This window comes from Eutrema salsugineum, unplaced genomic scaffold (genome assembly GCF_000478725.1).
Source record: "Eutrema salsugineum unplaced genomic scaffold, Eutsalg1_0 scaffold_9, whole genome shotgun sequence".
NCBI lineage: Eukaryota > Viridiplantae > Streptophyta > Magnoliopsida > Brassicales > Brassicaceae > Eutrema > Eutrema salsugineum.
This window is the reverse complement of record NW_006256342.1, coordinates 11,252,751-11,275,764: the sequence shown is the minus strand read 5'-3', so window position 1 is coordinate 11,275,764 and position 23,014 is coordinate 11,252,751. Positions and strand designations below refer to the sequence as shown.

The window sequence follows — 23,014 nt, the reverse complement described above, 5'->3', positions numbered from 1 at the left end:
AGAATGATCAAAAACATAAACACTTGGGACACTAGAGTCAAAGAAGAAGGTTTGCGCGGACTAAGGAAAAGATTTGAAGACCGCGGGGAAATTATTGTTAACTTGAGCTTAGCCCACTCGGCTTGGTGCCCTCGGGGTAGAACAAGTCGAGGCCGCTCAAGAGAACACGAGAAAAACCACTCTAGTCCGTACGGCTCACGTCATTCCCAAGTCGCGCCATTTGGAAGCTTTGCGCGGTAATTTGAATTTAAACGACCGGTCAAAGCTGATTTGGCGCGGGTCAACGGTCGCAGCTGGAGGAGAAGGGGGGACCAGTCCCACTACAGTCCAAACGCCAGCTGGAAAGCGCGACACCGCCCATACCAGCCTCCATCCCGAGCCAAAACCGAGAGTTCGCCTTCTTCTCTCTTTTCTCTGCATTTCACGAGCACATCTCTCTCATTTCTCAGCCATTTCTTGTGATTCCAAGCGTTCTAGACTCGTTAAGGTGTTGTATATTCATCATAAGCATTCCACTAAGCTTGAATCTTGGATTCCCAAAGGTATTTGCATCTTAAAGAACTCATCTTTTTCCTTCATTCTTTGCGAAGCTTTATTGTTTGTGAAATGTGGAATCGATTCTTTTAGAACATGTCGGCCTTTGGGAACAATTTTAAAAATTCCATCACGATAGATAACATAAGAAAAACCGGTCTTTGCTCTGAAAATCACTTGTTCTTGAGTTTTTAAAAATTCTTGAGAAAATGCGCTTGGAATCGGTCTTAATGATGCTTTAAGATGTTGAGCTGAACTGTTTAGATATCGTGTATTTATTTGCTTGTTCTGGCTTATTCTTACCTCCTTTGATGTTTGGAAAATGCTGGTCTTGTTAGAGAAAAAGCTCTGTTCTTGCTATCTTAAGAGACATGTGCTTATCGGTGTACATAACTCTAACGGTCTCTTAGAGGATCTGCCTTGCAGATGACCGGCGACCGAGCTGTTCCCACTCATGAGACGAACAAAAACGAGGTCCAGAGGAGGAGTACAAAAGGGAAAGCCGTGGCACGCAATGGTGGAACAAGCAAGAAACCCTCCGTGAGGTCCGATGGTGAGCCAGCCGCCAAGCGAGCAAGGAACGCCGAGCTCACTCTGGTTCCAACCCTTGAACCAAAAAGGAATGGGGAGCAGGCAACCACTGAGAACGATGGGGACGAGCTGAGAGCCATAGTCCCTCATGAACCCGATTGTGGCAAGAAGGCCAAGAAGGAACCAAAGCCCGAGCCCGAGGAGGAACATTTCCCGACTACTGAGGAGTACTTGGACCACTTTAACTCTATAAGAGTAGCTCAAGGTCGGTTCCCTGATATGGAGCTGTTGAGGAAGCTTGAGATACTCGATGACGTTACACTCATCTTTCAAAACATGGGCTTGGCCGAGTTCTTCATGATGAGCGATGTTGCTTACGAGGGGATCACACAACAGTTTCTTGCCACTTTGGAGGTTGTCATCTACCCCAAGAGAGATCCCAAGCGTCTACATGGCAAAGGGTTCGGACACATTGAGTTTGACATAGAAGGCGTGCACTACAAGGTCAGTTTCAAGGAGCTTGATGAGATATTTGGATTTGAAAGGAATGGAAGCTCGCTTGACAAGTTTGTGTACCCTCGTGATGAGTTGGCCGCGTTGTGGGAAACGATATCTTTTGGGCCTTACTTGGGAGGCAAGAGCAAGACAAGCTGCATCAGGAACCCTGCGATCAGATACACCAACCGGGTCCTGGCCTCAACGTTCTTCTCTACATACAACCCTGGTGTCATTCACACGGCAGAGCTTGAACTGTTGGGACTTGGACTTAAGCCGCTCATCACTCAAATGAAGAACAAAAAGGAGTTCCAAGGGCCAATGCATGTACCGTCTTTAGGAGCGTTCTTTGCGATCCAAATGCTCACCTATAGACACAATGTGTGGTGTGACCGAAAGAAGAAGGGAGCAAGAAGGCTTCAGAACGGTTGGATTGTCACTAAAATCTTGAGAGCTCAAGGGTTCATACTCCCTGATTCACCATCGAGGCCGAGTCTCATTAATGAACAATACCTAAGTAAAAGTGGTTTCTTTGGAGGCAAGTCAGGGGATAGATGGGTTTACAACTTCACGCTGATGCACAGGGACGGTACACAAGTTCTACTGCCTAACCGAGGCCTCACCATGCTTGATAAGCAGTGTAACGTCTCCTTCTATGTCCTCAAAGATCAGTTGTACAACCCATCTCTCGACCCACCAATGCGCAAGTGCACCAAAGCCATACCTAACAAGCCTCAGAACGAGAACGGCCCGGCCGGAGGTGAGAATGAAGAAGAACGGCACGCTGAGAGAAGGATGGGAGCAGGCCGATATCATTTTGATCCATACGTATGGGGTGAGCCTGAATACCACACCAAGAAGCTGTATTTGCGAGTGAACACTCTCCAAAAGTGGTGTAAGTGGCAAGACAAGACCATTCATGCCTTGGTGGACTGTGTAAGACACCTGAAGAAGAAGGTCAAGCAGCTCACACGGCCATCTTCTCCGGACAAGAACTCGGGGACCTCAACCGCACCAGTTACACAAGAGGAGGTTGGGGAAAGCTCAAACGCAAGGAACCCGGAGTTTCCACCTGGCAAAGAAGATTGGATCGACCCTGCCTTGGCATTCTTACCTGAACCCTCGGATAGCAGCCCACCACGTCAGTCCACACCCTCCTGCTCAACATCAAATCCCTCGTACTACTTGGGATCAGACCTCTCCGAGTAAGGTATCGACTTCAAACTCTTGTACATATGCATCTTGTGTATATCATCTTGCATTCGTTTAGTTTGTCTTTTTACTTCTCTCACACGCTTTGATAACACACGGGACTGTGTTATTCAAGTGTGGGGGAGGAGCTTTGTGTTTTCTGATCTTGTTTTCTTTGTTCTTATTTGACTTTTGCATTCTTGAGTCTCATCTAGCTTTGTACATATGGTAAAACCGCATCATTAACATTCTAGTTGCATCTCGCATTCTAAGATCGAGTCTAGTTGCATCTTTTAGGATTGCATCAGTGCAAGGAGCAATGATAGATTTTTTCCTAGAGAGTAAATCACTTGAGAATTTGAACTAAATATGCTTGTGAAACTCATCCTGTGCTTGTAAAGCTTGAAACGATTTGAATCTGAGAAGCAAGTCTAAATTACTCTCAACTCTAGTTAAGTGATAACCCTGAACTTGAATTGTAAATATCTTTTGATGCATTGCTTGAATTGGCTTGTGGATACCGATATACATACTTGAGCTAGAATCATTGTTTTCACCACCCTCTTTTCCTTAGCTCAAGTAGCTGAATCCGCATCATGGATCAGTTCCCTCACCTTGAACCCAACTTTCTTTTCGAGCCAATGTTTGTGTGTGAATTGTAAGGCCACCTTGGACTGAACTTAGCAGAAAGTGTTAGGTTTAGAGCGACAAGGGCATGTCTCACCGAGTGCTACGTTCCAACATCAAGGAACTGAGAGTATTGGCGAGAAATAAGTGTGGGGGAAAAGATCTATTGGTGAGTGGAAAAAGGTGAGCTGAGAGAAAAAGAGAAAGTGGGAATAGCTAGGGGAATGAAAGAAAAAGAATCGAGTCTTGAATTTGAAAAGAGGAGCTCTGTTGTTCTAAAAAGAAAAGTATAGTCTCTGAAATAAAAAGAAGCCAAAAAGGCTCAAGTGTTCTAAAAAGGAAAAGAAAAGAGGCTAATCGCTGTAAAAGAAAAGAGCTGTTTGAATAAGTAAACACCAAAGGCTTGAAAATCAAAACAAAAGTGAGTCCCCTAGTGAAAAAGAAAGCGGTTGAGAGAGTGAGGATCTTGAGAGGGTGAGCAAGTGAGAAAAGCTTTGAGTGGAGTGTGGGGTGTGATGAGTCTTGCCCTTGTATGCATCGGTTGCTTTTTACCTTTAGCATTCTGCCAAAGTTTGGTCGTTCATTGAGTGATCCCATTGTTGCATTACACCCGCTTGAATATTGATGAGATCTTTTTTATCTCATGACCTTACCCTAGCCAAGCCAGCCTATTTGAACATTGCGTCATTTGATTCACCGGTTACGAGCTTAATGAATGTGAAAGAGTTGAATGTGATAATGACTTGTGGAGATTCTGTGCTTTAGTTGTAAAATATCTGAGTATAGCTTTGCATTGCATATCTGAGCATGAATCCGAGTTCTCTTTGTGATCACTTCTCTCTAAAAAGGAAATATGAGCTCCATCTGCATTACAACCTCTTTCTCTAATTTGTTCTCTTCGCTTGAGGACAAGCAAAGGACAAGTGTGGGGGAGTTGATATGTCTGTATTTTACATCATTTAGAGAGCATTTTAAAGTCCTCATCATGTGTTTTCCCATGTAAATTGTGTCTTTAGGCATGAAAATAGGATTTAGGGCTTGCATTAGGTCCCAAAGAGTTTTGCATGTTTTGAAGTCTTTATCAGGCGCTTTGGGAGTCGTTTGGAGCTTAAGAAGAGGAGCAGAGGAGAAAACGATGAAGAAAAGGGTCAAAAATGGTGAAAACCGCTTGGAGGGATTTCTCGGCCAAATCGCGTACCGGACGGACAGAAAACTCGGTCAAAATCCTTACCGATCGCTCATTACCGGCCAAAATCCTTACCGATCGTTCAACCTCGACCAAAAAGCTTACCGATCGCTCAGCACCGACCAAAATCCGTACCGATCGACCAAAGTCAACCTGGGTCGAAGATCAGGTGCAAATACCACGGGTTGAGTTTTTGGCCGAGGCGAAGGAACTTTTACGACCAAAAAGCTTACCGCGGTACACAGCCCTCGGCCATTTTCCTTACCGCGGGAAGCTTTTCTCGACCAAAATTTGTCCTTGTCCGCGCATTTCAAAGATCAGCAATCCGGGGAACCTTCCGGTCCAAACCAGTTGGCGGGGTCTTCAGAAAAGTTGGAGATAATCAAACAAAGATCCCAGATCAATTGGAATCATCCAATTCGGACCCGTGGGGAGAAAAATACAGCTTCCGGAAGATGCACCAACATTACGCGCATCCGAGAACCGAACGGCGGAGCACAAAGATCACGGCGGACGGAGCCTTTCTGGACCAAATCAGCTTGCCCGGTCTTCATCAAAGTTTGAGATCTGTGAAAAACCCTTACAGAACAGTTGGGATCGCTAAATTCGGAGCAGTGGTTTGAAAGATAAAGTCTCCGGAGTTCACATCGGTCTAAAAAGCTTATTTTCTGGTGATTCCAATACGGTTCAAAGATGTGAAATCCAGGAAGCCCTCCACTTCCCAAGCTCCGACGGTTTCTTCACCAAAGTTCGAGCTTATTGAGTCATCTTGACTATGGAACTGGTCTCAGAGCATTTGGAGTCGTGGGATGAAAGTTACTGCTTCCGGAAGGTGACAGGGTCAATACGAGCCCAAATATGTTGCGATACACGCTAAGTGTTTTCTCAGGGCTCGGCATCATAACCTCGACATCGGCCAAGTCAAGGCTCATATTTTGGGAGTATTCTGAACTAGGCCTCGTGCAAACGCCTCGGCACGTTGGAATCAAGGCATGCACACGTAAGAAATGAAGTTGGAAACGACTAAGTGTTGAACGTGCACCTCGGTGCAATGACCTCGGCGTGCATGCCGGACCCTGTTCGATCAAACCCCTCGACTACCAAGCGCCTCGGCATTTCATGCCGAGGTCCATTGTCACAAACCCAGAATCAAGAACAAAGCTGCCCAAGAATACACACGTGAAGATGGATCAAAGACTAGAGTTCATGCATGTTCTTGACGTGTTCTTCACGAGATCTTCATTTGGATCTGGACTCACGTGCACTCCTCGGCATGAAGACCTCGGCTTCACTCTCCGACACACCGTGGCACTCACCCATCAACCCAAGATCGCGGTTCAGTACCCGGTTTGTTCCGGGCTGACCCGCGACACTTTACCTTTGCTATATATACATTTTGAGACTAAAAACCTAATCATCTTATCTCTTACCTGTTTTTAGTTTGAAGAACTTGCCTTTTTAGTGAAACTTGATGATTCTAATCCGATATCTTGTTGTTGCATGAGAAATCTTGTTCTTTCTTTATTTCTTTTATCATCTAACATTGAACTCCTCATCATGACCAGCTACACGTCTTGCAAAGGACTTAGTGAGCTCGTTATGATTAGTGAGTAGTCGTTTAAGCGGCTTTAGATGAGTAGATTAGGGTGCTTTCAAGGTAGATTAGTGGGTTTAGGTGTCTATGTCTTGCATGTTTCATTCTTTAACCGACGAGATCTCTAGGCTGGATCCAAGCACATCACTTGAGGTTCAGATCTGAGACATATCTCGCATCAAAAGTGTTTGTAGAAATGTCTGAACCACTCGGTTAAGGGTTTAAGCGTCTTTCATCGCGAGAGTGATAGTTTGTTCTCTTAAGTGACATTTTTGAACTGATTCTTATTGCTGATTGATTCGATGCTTCTCAAAAGACATTTTTGGTATGAAGGAGGATCAATTTAGATGCTTAATACTTTCATGAGAAGATTAACATGCCTTGAGTTCAAAGTTAAATGAAACCGCTTGATGTTTTGATTCATTAACCCACTAGTTGAACTTGGAAGCACCCGAGTCAAGTATCTCATCTAAAGTCTCTTGCTTTATTACATATTATCATCATCTGAATCGCTTAGTTATCATTTGTATCTTTGCTTTGTTTGATTCTCATCATTTACCTTACTTACATGCTTAATCGTTGTTATTTAGCTTAGAAAAACCTTCACCTTTTTATCTTGACTTAAACAAACAAACAACATAGACTAGTGTCTCGTTGACAAGTCTGGATTGACACCTCTTAGTACTACTTTGACAAGGGGATTGATAGCCCTGAGACTTAAAAACTCTTATCTATCATCCATCCATCGGGCGTGCTTCTTGTTAAGCTTCTGTTGACCCTTTAAGTGCTTGAGTGACTGGTGGTCCGTGTGGATAATGAACTCCTTTGGCCACAAGTAGTACTGCCAAGTTTGTAGGGCTCGCTGAAGAAAGCCACAGGTTTCTTCTCTTGCATCAGCACGGCTCCAATTCCAACTCCCGAGGCGTCGCACTCGATCTCAAACGTCTTGAGAAAGTCAGGTAGCACCAGCAATGGAGCATGGGTGAGTCTGTGTTTCAAGAGTTGAAAGGCTTCCTCCTGAGGTTGCTCCCATTTAAACCCGACCTCCTTTTTAATGATCTCGGTCAAAGGTGCGGTTATTGTGCTGAAGTCTCGGACAAAACGACGGTAAAACCCAGCTAGTCCATGGAAGCTCCGGATTTCGCTAACAGTCTTTGGGCGCGGCCAGTCCCGGATTGCCTTGATCTTTTCTTCATCGACCTGGATCCCCTGCGAACTCACCACAAAACCTAGGAAGACAACGTTATCGTTATGTTGTTGATGGCTCGGCAGTCAACAAACATCCTCCACGTTCCATCCTTCTTAGGCACGAGCAACACCGGCACAGCACATGGACTCATACTCTCACGAATGTATCCCTTGGTCAGAAGCTCATCCACCTGTCTTTGAAGCTCCTTGGTTTCGACTGGATTAGTACGGTAGGCTGGTCGGTTAGGAAGGGTGGCTCCAGCTACGAAGTCGATTTGGTGCTCAATTCCTCGGATGGGTGGTAAGCCACCTGGGTCGTCTTCCGGAAAGACATCGGCGAATTCCTGCAAAACACGAGAGATCCTGCTCGGTAAGACCGGCTCAGGGTGAGTATGGCTAGCCAAAGCGTCTTTGAAGATGAGTAGAACAAAAGATTGCTTTGTAGTCAAGACATATTTCACTTCGCTAGGCCTCACAAGAAAGGATTCTTTGCTCACGGGATTTCCCTCACAGGCCATTTCTAGGTTTTTCTCAGACTCTCTCTTTTGAAGTGAAGTATTTTGGGGTTCGCTCAAAATATTTTTACCTTTGGAGTTTTGCTCCAGCTTGACCTGATCAATATAGACTTCGTGTGGTGACAAGGGTGCTAGGACAATCTTGCGACCTTGGTGCTCAAAGGTATGTTTGTTTGAAAAACCATCATGGATTGCCTTCTTGTCGAACTGCCACGGCCGTCCTAGAAGTAAATGACCGGCCTCCATCGGTAGAACATCGCAGACGACCTCGTCCTCATATCGTCCGATGGTAATTGGTACGGTGACCTGCTTAGTGACCTTGAGTTGCCTCTGGTTGTTGAGCCACCGTAAGTTGTAGGGGTGAGGGTGCTTACGGGTTTCCAAACCCAGCTTGTCGACCATGTTAGTACTGGCCAAGTTGGTGCAACTCCCTCCGTCGATTATCAAGCTGCACACCTTTCCTTGGACCAAGCACCGGGTGTGGAACAAGTTTTCCCTCTGATCTTCCTCCTTGATCCGTTCTTGGGCTATTAAGACGCGCCGAGCTACAAGTAATTCTCCAGATACAGCTCGCTCCTCGGTCTCTTCCTCGTCATAGACCGGCTCGGTTTCCTCCTCGTGATCGGATACGATCTCTCCGGTGTCTAGCAAGAGCATTGCCCGCTGGTTTGGGCATTTATTGGCATAGTGTCCCTTTTCCCGACACTTAAAGCATTCGATGTCACGCGTCCTGGACGAGTTGACCTCAGCCTTGCCTGTGTTCTGGTTCGGTCTGGTGTCCGTCCTCGGTTGGTTGTTAGAACGCGAGGGGTAAGTTGCCTTGTCGTCTCGGTAGGTTGGTCGCGAACTAGATCCAGGGGTAAATCGATTGGTGCCCTTTCGTTTGAGTTGTTGCTCCACCCGAATGGCCTTGTGTAGCATCTCGGCCATGTCGTTATATTCTTGTAACTCCATACGATCCTGCAAATCCCGGTTCAAGCCACTTAGAAACCTGGCCATGGTTGCGTCCTCCGGCTCGAATACGTCGGCTTTGAGCATTAAGCGCTCCATTTCTTGATGGTAATCCTCCACGGATTTGGTTCCTTGCGTGAGTCTCCGAAGCTTGGTATGTAACTCCCGATGATAGTGGGATGGCACGAACCGCTGTCGCATGAGAGTGGCCATCTCATCCCAAGTTTCCACCGGCTGCTCTCCATTGCGATGGCGACAGGTCACGATCTGGTCCCACCAGTCTATGGCATAGCCATTAAACTCGGAAGCCGCCAAGTTGATCTTCTTCCTCTCCGATAGATCCTGGCAATTGAACACGATATCCACTTTTTTTTCCAATTCCAGGAAGGCATCTAGGTCGTTTTTCCCATAGAAAGGGGGAATCCGTAGTTTCATGCCTCCTAAGTCGTTGTCATTACGCCCTCGAGCCTGTTCGGCTTCTCGTCGTTCATGGACTGGTTGCTGAGGTCGTCCTCCTTCACGTCGGTAATTTCTGGCAGGGAAAATATTGCCTCGGTCGCGGTCTCCTCCAGCTCGGCCTCGGTGTGCACCGCGGTTGCCTTGCGGCCTGACTCGGCTGCTACCGGATGAGTGGTTATCCGCGTAGAATGGATTTTCCATCTCTTGCTCAAAGTTCGATCCCGGCGGATATGCATTTGCTCCTCGCGGTTCTGATCGTTGGCCTCCTCTTGCCTTGGCTGAACTTCAAGCCGATCCATCCTTTGACTCATACGCTCCACCATTTCGGTGATCTGGTTGAGTTTGGCCTCCATTTCTTTGGGGGTGTACCAGCGAACGTGGTTACCGTCTCTGAATGTGTAGAAATCGCACTCGCTCAAAGAAAAGTCAGATGACATGCACGTACCTCGCAAAACAGAACAAACTTGTTAGTAAAATCCTTACTAGTGTTTCCCTCTTTGATTCACTCACTCTCTTATTAATCTCACAAACCCACAAGAGATTTTCTTCCGGTTCTAAAGGAATTAATCGAATCACGATGACTGCCTCTAGGTTCCTTTGGATTATCAAGCGTTTGAAAGGAGAAGAATAAGGAAAGATAGATAGAAAAGAAATACGTTTTCTCTTTTTTCTTTTGACTTTTGAACTTCTTTTTTTTTTTTTTTTAATTGGACTTTTCGAATTCTTTTTTTTTTTTTTAACAAGAGAAATAACAGAAGAAAAGAGATGAGAAAAGGCGGAAGTTAAAGAGATAGATAAACACTACCGATCAAGCAAGTGGGCTCTGATACCACTTGATACGATTTCCGTAGGACTTGCACTTGCTCGTTTGGTAGAGGTTGATAAACTCGGCCAAAGTCGGTTTGATCGGAGAGATGCTAAGGGGTGAGAGGTTATCTCGAAGGTCCTTAGGCCCAGCTCGCGAGAAACAGAAACTGATCGAGGGAATGGAAAACACCAAGTGTAGATCTCGCGGGTAAAGGATGAACAGGCGTGAGACTTGATCTCGAAAATCTTATTGCCCCTAAACTACTTTGAACGAAATCGAAACAATATGTAAATGAAAGGCTGGGTCGAATCCTATGGATTGAATTCGATAAACCAAATAAAACTTTCAAGGCTAACCACCTAAGAAAGAAAAACTCAGAAAGAACAAGAGAAATCTCAATTTTATTGATGAAAAGTGAATGAAAAGTACAAGAGGAGTCTGGCTCTTTATATAGAGTCGCGAAGAAGTGCAAAAGACAAGAAAAATTATATGAAAGCATTAAATAAGTTGAATGACCACTCGGCTTCTTTTGAATGTCCCTTCGGCTCCTTTCGCGAGTGATCCTTTGGCTTCTCGTAACGGCTAATAACTAACTTCGGATAAGATAGATGTGGCCCCTTAACCTTATTAAAACCCCATCCGGTAAACCCAGTGGGATAAACCCGGATGCAAGGAAAAAGAGTATCAAAGAGGTACACCATCCGAGTAGGTTAAAAGCGTTACAGCTCGGTTGTTTAGTGTAGCGTCCGTAAACTTGGCCTTCAGCTCGGTGCATAACCTCTAAACGGTCATAGATAACTTCTTGGCTCGGGACCGCGTTATTGGACCAGCGAGCTCGGATAAATCCGCACTTGGGTCGTCCACCTCGTCTGGCTTCCCATCCTGAACCCCCACTTCGCTAAGGTCGGCCAATTGGTCTTGATTTCCGTCCTGAACTAGTTCTCCGGCCTGACCCTCAGTTCGCACCTCGTCCATGCTCGTATCACATGGTGTTGCGAAACGATCTCACTATTACCCCCGCCAGGCAGGTCTTTATCGTTTCCCACCACCTCGGCATCCCCACCCTCGGGACCAGCATCGTCCCTACCTCCTTGGCTCTCAGGCAGATTATCTACCTGAGTACCATTAACACCGCCCTCCCGATCTTCCGCCGCGAGGTCGGCCGCCACGGCTCCTTTGACGCCCTGATCTCCTCTATTCATCGGAAGATCAGCTCCTTGAGATTCAGGGACCCTGCATTCTCTTTCACCAGGATGCGTCGGCCCCTGCTCGGATATCGATGCTTCCGCCTCCCCTGTCCTCCGTCTCTTCGATGCCGCATCCGGAGCGACACAGTCTTCCCTTTCCCTCTCGGCAGCCGTCCTCCTCCTCAATGCGGGAACGTTCTCGGCCTCCTCGTCATCAACGGTTCCACCAGAGCTCGGAACAGCCGGCGTGGGAAGAAGGGTAGCCGCGTATGAAGGAATAACAAATCGAGAGTGACCTGAGAATACAACATCAGTCCCCACAACAACGGCACAATCGACTCGCAATTTACATTTTTCTCACTTACCAGGCCTCAGAGCAGGGGTCGACATTGGTGACGATGCAGTTGGAATAGACAATGGAGCCGACAGCGGAGCTGACGGAACCGGCGTCGACCGTGGGGTTCCTGCCGCTGTGCCCGGTCTCGGCCCAGACGAAGACGCACCCGCCACAGCGTCCGACGTCGACCTTCTAACAGATGCTGTTGGGGGGGGCGAGCGGCCTCGTCCGAGCTGAAGACGGCGCGATCCCAGCGCCCTACCTCGATCGTTTCTCCTCCGACGCCGGTGGATCAACCGGCCTCGGCGGTGCCCTCGCCGAAGTAGCACCGGCTGAAGCAAATTGCCGTGGGCAGCCTGCAACATACTCCTATTAAAAAAATAAAAAAAAATAAAAATAAAACACACGAAATAAGGAAAAGACAGAAGGCGCCAGTCCGGTCAACAATGTTCACTTCGGAAACTTACCAGGAGAAAAATTCCAATCAGATCAGTAATTCCAACCCGGAACGAGACCAGCAGCTTCATTAGCCCGCACATAAAAGTAACTCCGTTCCCAATCGCCAACCTTTCTCGGCTTGTCCGAAGTGATATTCAACCCCGCCCTGAAGGAAGCATAATAAGAACCGAGATGGCAGGGTTGTTCTTGTGGTTGGTGAGATCCTCGAAAATATCGAGCGTCACATCGACACCGGCCTCCGACCCCAGAGTCACCAATACAACCATATTCTGCACTGTCGTCGGGCAGATCTGCGAGAACGCCAAATCCCTCCTCCAACAGTACGAGACAAACAGATCGGGAAGAGGAAAGGGCAGCCCGCAATTCGTGAAATAAGCCTCGCACAGGCATACAAACCCGCTCGGAGGACACCAAGGACGATCATCCTCGGCGGGAATCCGGATCTCGACATCAGAAGGAAACCCGCATCCAGAAATCATCGCCGATACGGACTCTGAATTACTCCAGGTCGCTGATCCCCCATCCGCATAAGGAATCCGTGGTCTTCGAAACCTTGGATTTCCGAGGTTGCGAATTCAGATCATCGCCTCCACCGTCGCGCTCGCCTCGCCGCTGACCACCGCCCCTCGATGGCCCGGTCTGGGGCGCCTTCCATTTAACCAGGTTGATGATCGGAAGATTATCCCCCTCATATTCCCCGGGAGAGGGGGAATCCGTATGCTCAGAACTCGGCGCCGGCGAAGAGCTTTCCGGAAGCATCTCGTCACGCTCCTCGCGAGACCCAGATTCGGTCTGAGACTCAGCCGAAATCCTATCAAAGATGTCCGCCATCACGAAAAGAAAAGAATCTAAAACGAAAAAGAGAAGAAGAAGAGGAATGAAATCGAAGGAGCAAAGAGGGGAAGTTTCTTTTTCGTTTCAGTTTTCTACGCGAAAGCAAAAGTGAGAAGAATGAAGGGGAAGAGCATTTAAATAGAAGAAGGGAAAAATAATCAATCAGAAGGAGAATGATCGACACTTGGCAAAACCCTAATGATGACGCCGCTTAGGTACCATCCTCGAGACGCGTGAAAATAAAAAGCAGCAATAAATGTCCCTTCATGTCCCCGCGTGCCGGCCACGCGCGGAAGTTCAGGGGTTTTCCGCGGGAAATCTTGATCCGTTTCCCGCCTATACTAAAGCGCAGGAAGTTTGCCCTAAAACCCACCTACTACCGACCTGCGATGGGCCGAGCTAATCAACACCGCGAGTTCGGCGCATTCGACAACCTCTCATACACCGAACTAGGGGGTGCTATTGTTGGAGGTGGGCTTAGCACCCCCAATTAGCTAGGCCCATCTTGGACAATAAAGCCCATAGACCAAGTCAACGAAAACCCAGCCAAAGTCAACGAGTCCGGTCAGCATGGTCCCGCCAAATCGTCATAATTACGACGCCGATCTACAGTGCGCGGAGCCGAGCAGAAGCTGACACGTGTAAGGGCAGTTCGTCTACAGTAGCCTAAGCACGAAAGTAGCTCGGCGAAGGACCATCATCACATGCCGCGGGGTGGTTAAGACGCGCGGCTCGAGATACCATACCCGCGAGACACGCTGAAGCTGCCACGTCGCCCCGATTTTGAGGAAACTCGTCTCCCGGCTTCCGCTATAAATATTTCCCATAGATCATTTATGAAGGGATCCGAAATTTATTACTCTCTCTCTCTATTTTAATACACTTGTCTCTCTACCGAGCTCGCTGTAACAATAATAAAAGCACCGAACTGGACCTTCTCCAGACTTAGTTCGAAACACCAGTTGTTCTCTCCTTGCAAACACTTCTTACATTTCCGAGCTGAACTTTTTTCTTCCTCCCCGAGCTAAATCATTCTTATTATACGGAAATCTCATCCCGAAATCATCTCTAATCGTTCTCATCAACTGTTAAACATACTTAGTAATCTCAAGGATCAACATCACACCCTCTATATTTGGTACTAATATGATCAATTTCAATTATCATATTCACTTGAGATAACCGTTTTCTCTATATTTGCTTTTGATTCAGTTCTTAGCAAAGTTTAGAAAAGTATTGTGATGTTGTTATAACATGCAATATTATCTTTGCATGTCACGTAATAAGGTGTGATATGCACCACCACATTCTTTTTCATAGAATATAACAATGTAAACAATCAATTTAAGCGATCTAAAACTTTTCGGACTCATTTCCTCTCGTTTTGATGAGTGCCCCCATCTTTACTTATTCTATTCTCAGTCTTGATTATATCTTTAACCAAATCTAATTCTATTTTTAACCACTAACTTCCTAAATCCACTTCTCGTCTAATATATCCACTTTATTGTCATTACTGCTACCACCATTTACTGCTGACTTTTGTGAGTCAGAATTTGACTTTTGTGAGTAAGTGAAACCATTTACTGCTGACTCTTTCCTACATATCTATTTTGTTGCACATGCGTTTTTAGTGGGTTTCTCCTTCTCTTTTGTCAACTATTAAGTTAAAAAAAAAGTCATCCATAAAATAAATTTGAACAGCGTATTCTTGATCTGAAAACTGGCAGAATGCCCTTTCTTCAAGATCTTTCATTTCATATTTTGAAACCATAAAAATGTAAAATCGAGATTCAAATTAAGGACATGGTGCATCAGAAGGACGCATAAAGGGAACAATCTCAAATAAAAATCTATAAGTTACAGTTGATACAAAGCTAACGAAACCAATGCCATGAAGGCCATAGAAGGGAGCGTTTCTCTCCAAATTTTCTAGATTTTTTTTTGTCTATATCTCATGATTATGCATGCACGTGGTATGAGGCATAGTTGATTATATATATAACAAAGTTTTAATTGTTTATATATTTTGATATTTTCATATCATATCTATACTTTTTAATCCAATGAACAATAGTGACACCATCAAAAATGGTGAACAGAGCTTCTGTACAGAAAGCTATTGTAATTGTAAATGAAATCAATAGGGTAGCAAAGATAGATAATTTGAATATAATATGAATCTGTATCATGTGAATCAGGAAATTTAGCAAAGAAAATGGAACAACAAACCAAAAATCCGAGTCGCTTTCATCCAACCATCCAATCAATGTGTATTTTCATGAATGAAAGTTGGACTTACAAAAGTAGTCGTAGATGTCACGAACCATGGTCGACTCGAGAATGAGCCTAAAGGCTAGGAAAAGTAGATACATTTACCTGGTCTTAGATTGTTGTATGTTTGGAAATTGCTGCGTCTGATTGTTATGCGGTGGGATCTCATCCGGATGAGAGTCATAGAAACTTTTCTGATTCAACATCGATCAGCAAAAAAAAGAAGAAGCAATTCTTACACTTCTTAGATGCTGCTATTTTCCTCAGCCTCTATACGGTGGCAAAATTGAAATCGAAAGCTTCATTTATGGGTCAAAGTTATGTCTTCTTAACTTCGCATCTGTGATTTAAAGGGAGAAGTGGGTAACTTACGTCTTCTTTGGATTAGAGATCTTTCATTCTCTTTAAATATCCCTAGTGTAGAAAAGTGATGGAGATTATACGACGACATCATTAGCAACGCTTTGGAACCATAATAATAGTGTTCATGTATTTTAAGAGGTATAAATTTCTGATCAAAGTATGACGAGGATGAATTAATGAAGATTTCATAATATATTTTATGATTTTGTTGATTTGGGAGTTTTTTTTTAATGGCTGATGTGGCAAATTATGTGTTTTCAAGAGAAAAACTTATGTATCAAGTTTGTGAGACTCAACTGAGTATTTATATAATAGATATTATTTACTAATGATTATGTTTTCCTTTTTTATTTAATAGTGGAGAACTATATGTAGGATGAGTTGTGAAAGCTATCTGCTGGACCTAGTCCCGCAATTTGGTTCAATAACCACGGGTCCCGTCCCATTAGACCCGCCACAGAGCAGGTGCGGGTTAGCAAAATTTAAAATATCAACAAAGTGGGTAAAACGGGTCGGGTCAATTGTATATGGCGGGGCGGGCGCGAATTTAATTATTTGTTGAAGCGGATTTGTGGGTACCCGTATATATGTAAAACTGTATCGTTTTAATTATTTTTTTTTTTGATCAAGATAATGTCGCTGGTTTCAAACCCTAAATTCCCTAATTAATTTTTTACTTTTCCACTCTTCTACGCGGTTGGCGGCCACTTTCATCTTTTCCTCTTATTTGTTTTTCTCAACTCTTTCTATGTAGATCATATCGACTTTCTGTGTTATACTTGTTTCTACAAATCATTTATCTGTCTCTCTCTTTCACTCCAAATCTCTTCATAACTCTCCAAATCGGCTCTATCCCTTTGCAAATTTCTCACCCTCTCTGCAAATCGACTCCTTCTCTCTCCAAATCGTCTCTCTCTCTGCAAATCGATTTTTTCATAGCAGGTTACCCGCCAGATCCGCTTGATTAATGCGGACGGATACGGGTTTAGTGTTTACAATTTGCGGGTCTAACGGGTAAATTTTTTAAAGAAAAAAAATGAATTGTATCCACAGCAGAACGGGTCAAGCAGGGCGGTTCTGACCCGTGTGACAGGCCTAGCTGGACCTTTGTTTGATCTTCTGAAATTTGGAGAAAAACTTTATTACTTTCCTCAAGGGCACAGAACATGTGAATTTTTCTCTAATTATCTATCTTTCTAAGTTTTATGTTTTCTTATTCTGTTTTAAGCTTGTTAAACTTTTTATGCATGGCATTTTCAGATTGAAGCACATATTTTTTATACCAATTTTTGATACTCTTTCAAAAACTGGATACAATGTTATTGGCATTCAACTTAAAATATACCTCTCTGATATTGATATTTCTTTTTCAGGGAATACACATGAGTTATTGGCTTAAACCATCAATAATATTAATTTTTGTTTGAATTATACTTCCTCTGTTCTTTAATTAAGTGATGTTTTAGCATTATGCATGATACCATTTCTAACCTTCTTTAATTGAATTTGGAGTTTTTTTACTGGTAAAAATAATATCAAAAATTCGGCTTTTTCCTGGATATTCGGGTTCAAGGCAAATAAAGTCATTTTATATTATCTTTTGCATAGATTTGTGAGAACATCACTTATTTAAGCACCAAAAAATCTCATAAAGCATCAATTAATTCAGAACAGAGGGAGTATCATTATAAAGAAATAATTAATACTACTTTTTTGTTTGATTTTAGGTAGAGAATGAGACAGATGAGATTTTTGCAAAAATTTCTTTGTTACCAGATACAACTGAGAGTGGCAAATTTAAAGACTTTACTTATAATTTTCATAGTATTTTTTTTTTGTCTAATTCCTTTTAAATGATTTTTTTTTTTGAATTTAAAATTATCAGGAAATTGAAATCCCTATTCTTAATGTCAATCAAGAAAGGAGAAAAGTTAATTCTTTCATAAAAGCTTTAACTACTTCTGATACTATCACACAGTGGATTCTCTATAATAAGGAGACATGTCGTTGAATGTCTTCCTCCATTGATATTTTCACTTAGTGTCTCAACCTAAAAAAATAACTTAGTTTCTCAACCTAAGATTACAACTTAGTTTCTCAAAATGTAAGCTTCCATATGACTTTTTGTATTGAATTTTTATTTAGGATATGTCTCAGCCAATATCAAATCAAGAAATAGTTATGAAAGTTTAGAGCTGTGCTTTCCCTTGTTCAAAAAAGGCATTTGCCTAGGCCACTAACAAAATTTCTAAAATTAAGGGCCACATTTTTGTAACAAGTAGTTTGATTTAGTAGGTTGAGCTAACTTTTATGTGTGGTTTTAACCATTATAAGTAGATTGTATGATTAAAATTTGAGGATTTTAGAAAATATCATACACTTTTACATCTATAGACCTATATCATTAAACTAATACACACGTAAAATAGAATAAATGAATAAATTCTTACTTTAAAACAGAATTTAGCTTATAATGATATATAAAATTATTTTAAAAAACATGTTTAAACAAAAAAAATATACAAAGATATAAAGTTTGCCTTAGGCCTCTATAAGTATAGGCACGTCACTAGCCAAAGATCTTCATGGTTGTGAATGGAGATTTAAACATATCTTTCGAGGTGATCATTTTTTTCTTTATATCAAACTCTGTGAATAGTGATTACTGACCTTTCATTTATCTACAAATAATCAACTTAATAGGTTCTCTGTTGAGGCATATTTTCACAACTGGTTGGAGTGTGTTCGCGACATTGCAAAGATTGATCACTTGTGACTTTTTTATATTCTTTATATATATATATATATATATTTCCTTTAAAATCTTTTTTTTCTCTTGGATTTTGGACGTTAACTATGTTTCTTGTTTTAGAGGAGAGAATAGAGAGTCACGAGTTGGAATCAGAAGAGCAGTTCATCAACAACACAGTATACCTTTATCAATAATTTCAAAAGAGAGTATGAACCATGGAATAACTGCTTCGGCAATGAATGCTATTAATACCAAATTTAAGTTTATTGTATTTTGTAAGCCAAGGTAATGAAACAAGATAAAAAAGCACTTTGTTATTTTAGTGAAAACAATATGGGATCAGTTTCTTAAACAAGTATGATTATAGTTATTTGTTATTGCTATGATGATATCAGGTCAAGGCAATTCGTCATCAATTTCGATAAAGTTGTAGATGCAGTGAACAATGAGTTCTATGTAGGTTCAAGATTCACGATGCGGTTTGAGGATTATTATGTTACAGTTATAAGGTATAACTTGAACATTTATTTCTTTATGTTTATTTCTAAAATATGATTTACTAATTTTTTTTTGTTTTCATTGAAAAATGTATTCTGGAACAGTAATTGGCAAAAAAAATTTCTCCTCTCATTAGCAGGATTCAAAATGGCGATGTCTAGAAGTAATTTACTCCCTAAAACTACTTATTATAACATTATACTAGAATATCATTCTGAAAGAGTAATAAATAACATTTACTAACTCTGTTTTTGTAGGTACAATGGGATGAGCCTGCATTAGTTCCAAGACCTAATAAAGTTTCACCATGGGAAATCGAGCATATGAGATCTTCATCAAACATTCACCAGTCAGCTTTGCTCAAAAACAAACATTCACGCCAAGCTAAAAAAACAGGTAAAGCAACATTTTTTAATAAGTTAAAACTTTATAATGAAACCATTCTCATTTGATTTCTGTTTATAGGTTCAAACCTGTGGACTCCTTCATTGACTCAAGGCCAAGAAATTGGACAATCAAGCATGAACTTTCCGATGAGTATTCCTCCGCTTAGTTATTGTGACGCAACATATGATTTGAACATTCCATCTGGTTGGGTGATGAGCTACTTAGTCCCTACTGTGCCCAAACCAAACTATAACGACCAAATGGTTATGTCAATGAAAGAAAAGATGATAACTGATGCAACCACTACTAATTACAGATTGTTTGGAATTGATCTGATGTCTCCAAAAGAAATTGAAGATCCTATGGGAGAGATTTACTCATACCAAATCCAAAGATCCAATGGGATAGTTTTTCAAAATCTCTGAGGAAAACAATTGTGACCAAATCCAAACCCGTACATTGCCAAAAGAAATCCAAAAAAAGTCTACTAGAAACCGGATAACACCGTATTTGTACCCATTTTCACTATTGATTTCAAATGCTTTTTCAAAGATTTTAATTAGTTTTAGGAGATTTTATTACTGTTTTCTATATTTGTAGTTTCAAGACTCTTTTCAGGAAACTTATAGAAAAACATGACAAAATAGAGAAAATCCATATTTTTAGCTCAGAGTCAAACCGTCAAAAGTTCAGTCTCAAATGAAGATCTTCTCACCATCTGATCCAGCTCGAATTTGAAGACTTTCCAAAGGATCCAGCTGACTTTCCATAGCACTTTACTTCAGGACAATCCAACGGTGCAATCAAAAGATACATGAAGATCAAGTTGTCCTATCAACCAGTCTGAACTTCAGCTGATCCGCGGCAAAACACCTTCTGGCCGCGTCCCACACTTCTCACCCGCGGTGAACCATCATTTCACCAGTCCCGGAAGACTCTCACCCGTGGTGCAGCATAACTCGGCCCCAAGGCCCAACATCAAACCCATTTTGTCATTTCTCTTTGCAGAAGCCCTAAAGAAGGCTTAGAAGACCTTAGGACCTATAAATACATTTTTTAGGAGCTCTAATCGGGTGTGTGCTCCTGTAATGAGTTTTTGAGCCACCAAACTTTGTTTCTTAGGGTTAGCCAAAGGAGAGAGGGATTCTTCCCTTGAACCTTTGACATATCTCCTTCTTTTCTTTTTCATCTATCTATACTATACTATTTTCAGTATATGCATCTTTCATACTTGTTTATCTATTCCTGCATCATGTTAGAATAGTTTCGTAGTTGAGTTTTAAGGACCCATCGAAGGGACATATATGTTCGATAGGGATTTCTAGTTTTTCTCAACCATATTCTAGATCTCATCTCTTCTAAGTTGAATCTAATGCATGAGGTTAGAGTCATGAAATAATCTCTGAATCTATGATTGATCAGAGCCACGAGAGTGATGTATCAGATTGCCAGAAATAGCTTCAGAAGAATATAGTCGCTGTAGAAGACGAAAGCTACCCATAGAGAAGATGTGAGCAAAAACGAATTCCATTAGTAATGCATGATCTTACTCGCGGCAAGAGATGAAACCTACTTGTTGAGTTTAAGTGATTAGTTGGTTAAGATGACGAGAGTTTGTTAGCCATATAAGTGCCTATTCTAGCTTCATGCAGATCCTAGAAACAGATTAAGATATTCTACCTGAGACTAGTCGGAAGATACTTAGATATCGATTAGGGTAAACAGGGGAAGTCTGCGTCGCCCCCTATGAGTTCAGAACCCTAGTTTGAATCGAGCCTCTTGTAGATTGTCCTTAGCAACTCAACCTTATTTTATTTTTAGTCTTTAGTCGAATTAGTAAAACATTAGGTCTAGTTTTATTTTGTCTTTTCTTTTCCCCTAAAAACCAAAACCAAACCAAAACCCCTTAAGTTATTATTTCGCTTACTTATCCCAGTTTGAAGTATCTGCAGATTAGACATCCTCCCTGTGGAACGTCACATGAAGTACTACACCGCACGACTGTGCACTTGCAATATTTTAGGGTTTTATAAATTTAAAACTTCTTTGTGACCCACTAACCCTAACCCACATCAAAACCGTATCAAGGTATATATGTAAAATAATCATCATTTTTTTTGTACAACTAAAACATTAGTGAACATAGGTATAATTGAAGATTTTTGTTATTAAAAGAAGAAACAAAATTATTTTGTATATATATATATATATAGAATCCGTAATTTTTACTCTAATTACTTTTATACAAGAAACATACATATTTTAAAAAAATATATATTAAGTTGACTATGGTGCGATAATGAAACGCTTTATCTCTCTCGACAAGGGGATTCTACAGGTCTGTAAAAACAAAACCGTTTTCTGCCACAATCTCCGGCTGAAGCCAGCTGTACTCTTGTTTCTCTTGTTACTAGATTTTCTCTTCTAAATAAACTCCAAAATGTTGATTACCAAGGAGATATCTTTGGTGATTCATCTTCAATGTCTCTGTTTTAATTTCTCTCTTCGGGTTAGTGTTCCTCAAACCATAATCCAGCGACTAGCCAGGAGATTTAGTGTCGGCTTCAGTCCGTTAGGGATCCTCCAAAAGAGTTTATGTTGGTTCATCTTTGTAACCGTTCAAATATGGGATCCAGACATATCTTTGATCGGTGTAGATGATGTGATTTTGCGGATTAGGACGATTATACTCAGATTGCTCTTGAATCTGATCGAAATTGACCCTATCAAATACCTATCCTCAAAAACAACGACAGATCTGTAGCCCATATTTGATTCGATCACTACAACATTAAAATCCATTTCAAAACCTACACGGTGTGTTATTGAAGAAAATCTGATTACAATTTTGCTTCATATTATCCTCGGAGTTGGTGAAGAAATGAAAAACCTTCAGTATGATGATTGTATAAGCCAGATGGATATAGCGGAAGAGATATATGAATGTTGGCGTTACATGTTACCAATGGAGGTTATGGAAGAAGAAAGAATATATTTTCAGGATTGTATCGGCGCAAAGAGAATACAGAGGCCAAGACACGAATATGTATTACTAAGGGGGGGGGGGGGACAAAGTCAAAGCTAAACCCTGATAGAAGGACTTGGATACAGAAGCCTAGGTATCTAATTGTAGAAACAGAACTTCAAACAACAGAAGTATTGTGTTTTATCATGCTGTGTGTAATTAAGAGTTTTTTGCAAAGAGTTGATAGCCAAACACACAATTTGCATCAAGAAAAGAAAGAATACAGAGAAGGAAAATAATGAATTTAATCATTCGTTAGCGAGTAAGACTTTACTTCGGAAGGCCTCGTCAAATTCACTTTTCATGTTATTCTTTTCTTAACATATGACACGCATATATTTGTATATGTAATAATTTGTTTTCCGGAAGTTTTGTATATTGACTTTACAACCCCAATATGATATTAATGAAATTGTTTGTCGGAAAAAAAAAATAGACTATGGTTAGTTCACATGTTCTTGATATGGTGATTGAACAAGTTTAGATGCAAGATGTAGCCATAGGAAGAACTGTGGATTTAACTATTCTTGATGGATACAATCAGTTGATATCAACGAACTGGAGAAACTCTTTCATCTCAAAGATGAGCTGCGTACACGCAATCAATGGGAATAGTTTTCACTGATGATGAGGGAGATATGATGCTTGTTGGAGATGATCCATGTCCATATGTTATTACTCTCTCTTTCTCTATCTCTCTCTTAAATCTTGGAAATATTTTTAATGAGAATGGATGATTTTGTATGCAGCGAGTTTTGCAACATGGTGAAGAAAATATATATATGCACAAAAGAGGAGATGAAGATAATGAAATCATAA

General features: G+C 41.8%; 1 pseudogene; it reads left to right on the top strand.

Moving 5' to 3' along the window:
• The first annotated feature begins 13,285 nt into the window (after positions 1–13,285).
• LOC112085986 lies at positions 13,286–23,014 on the top strand (annotated as a pseudogene).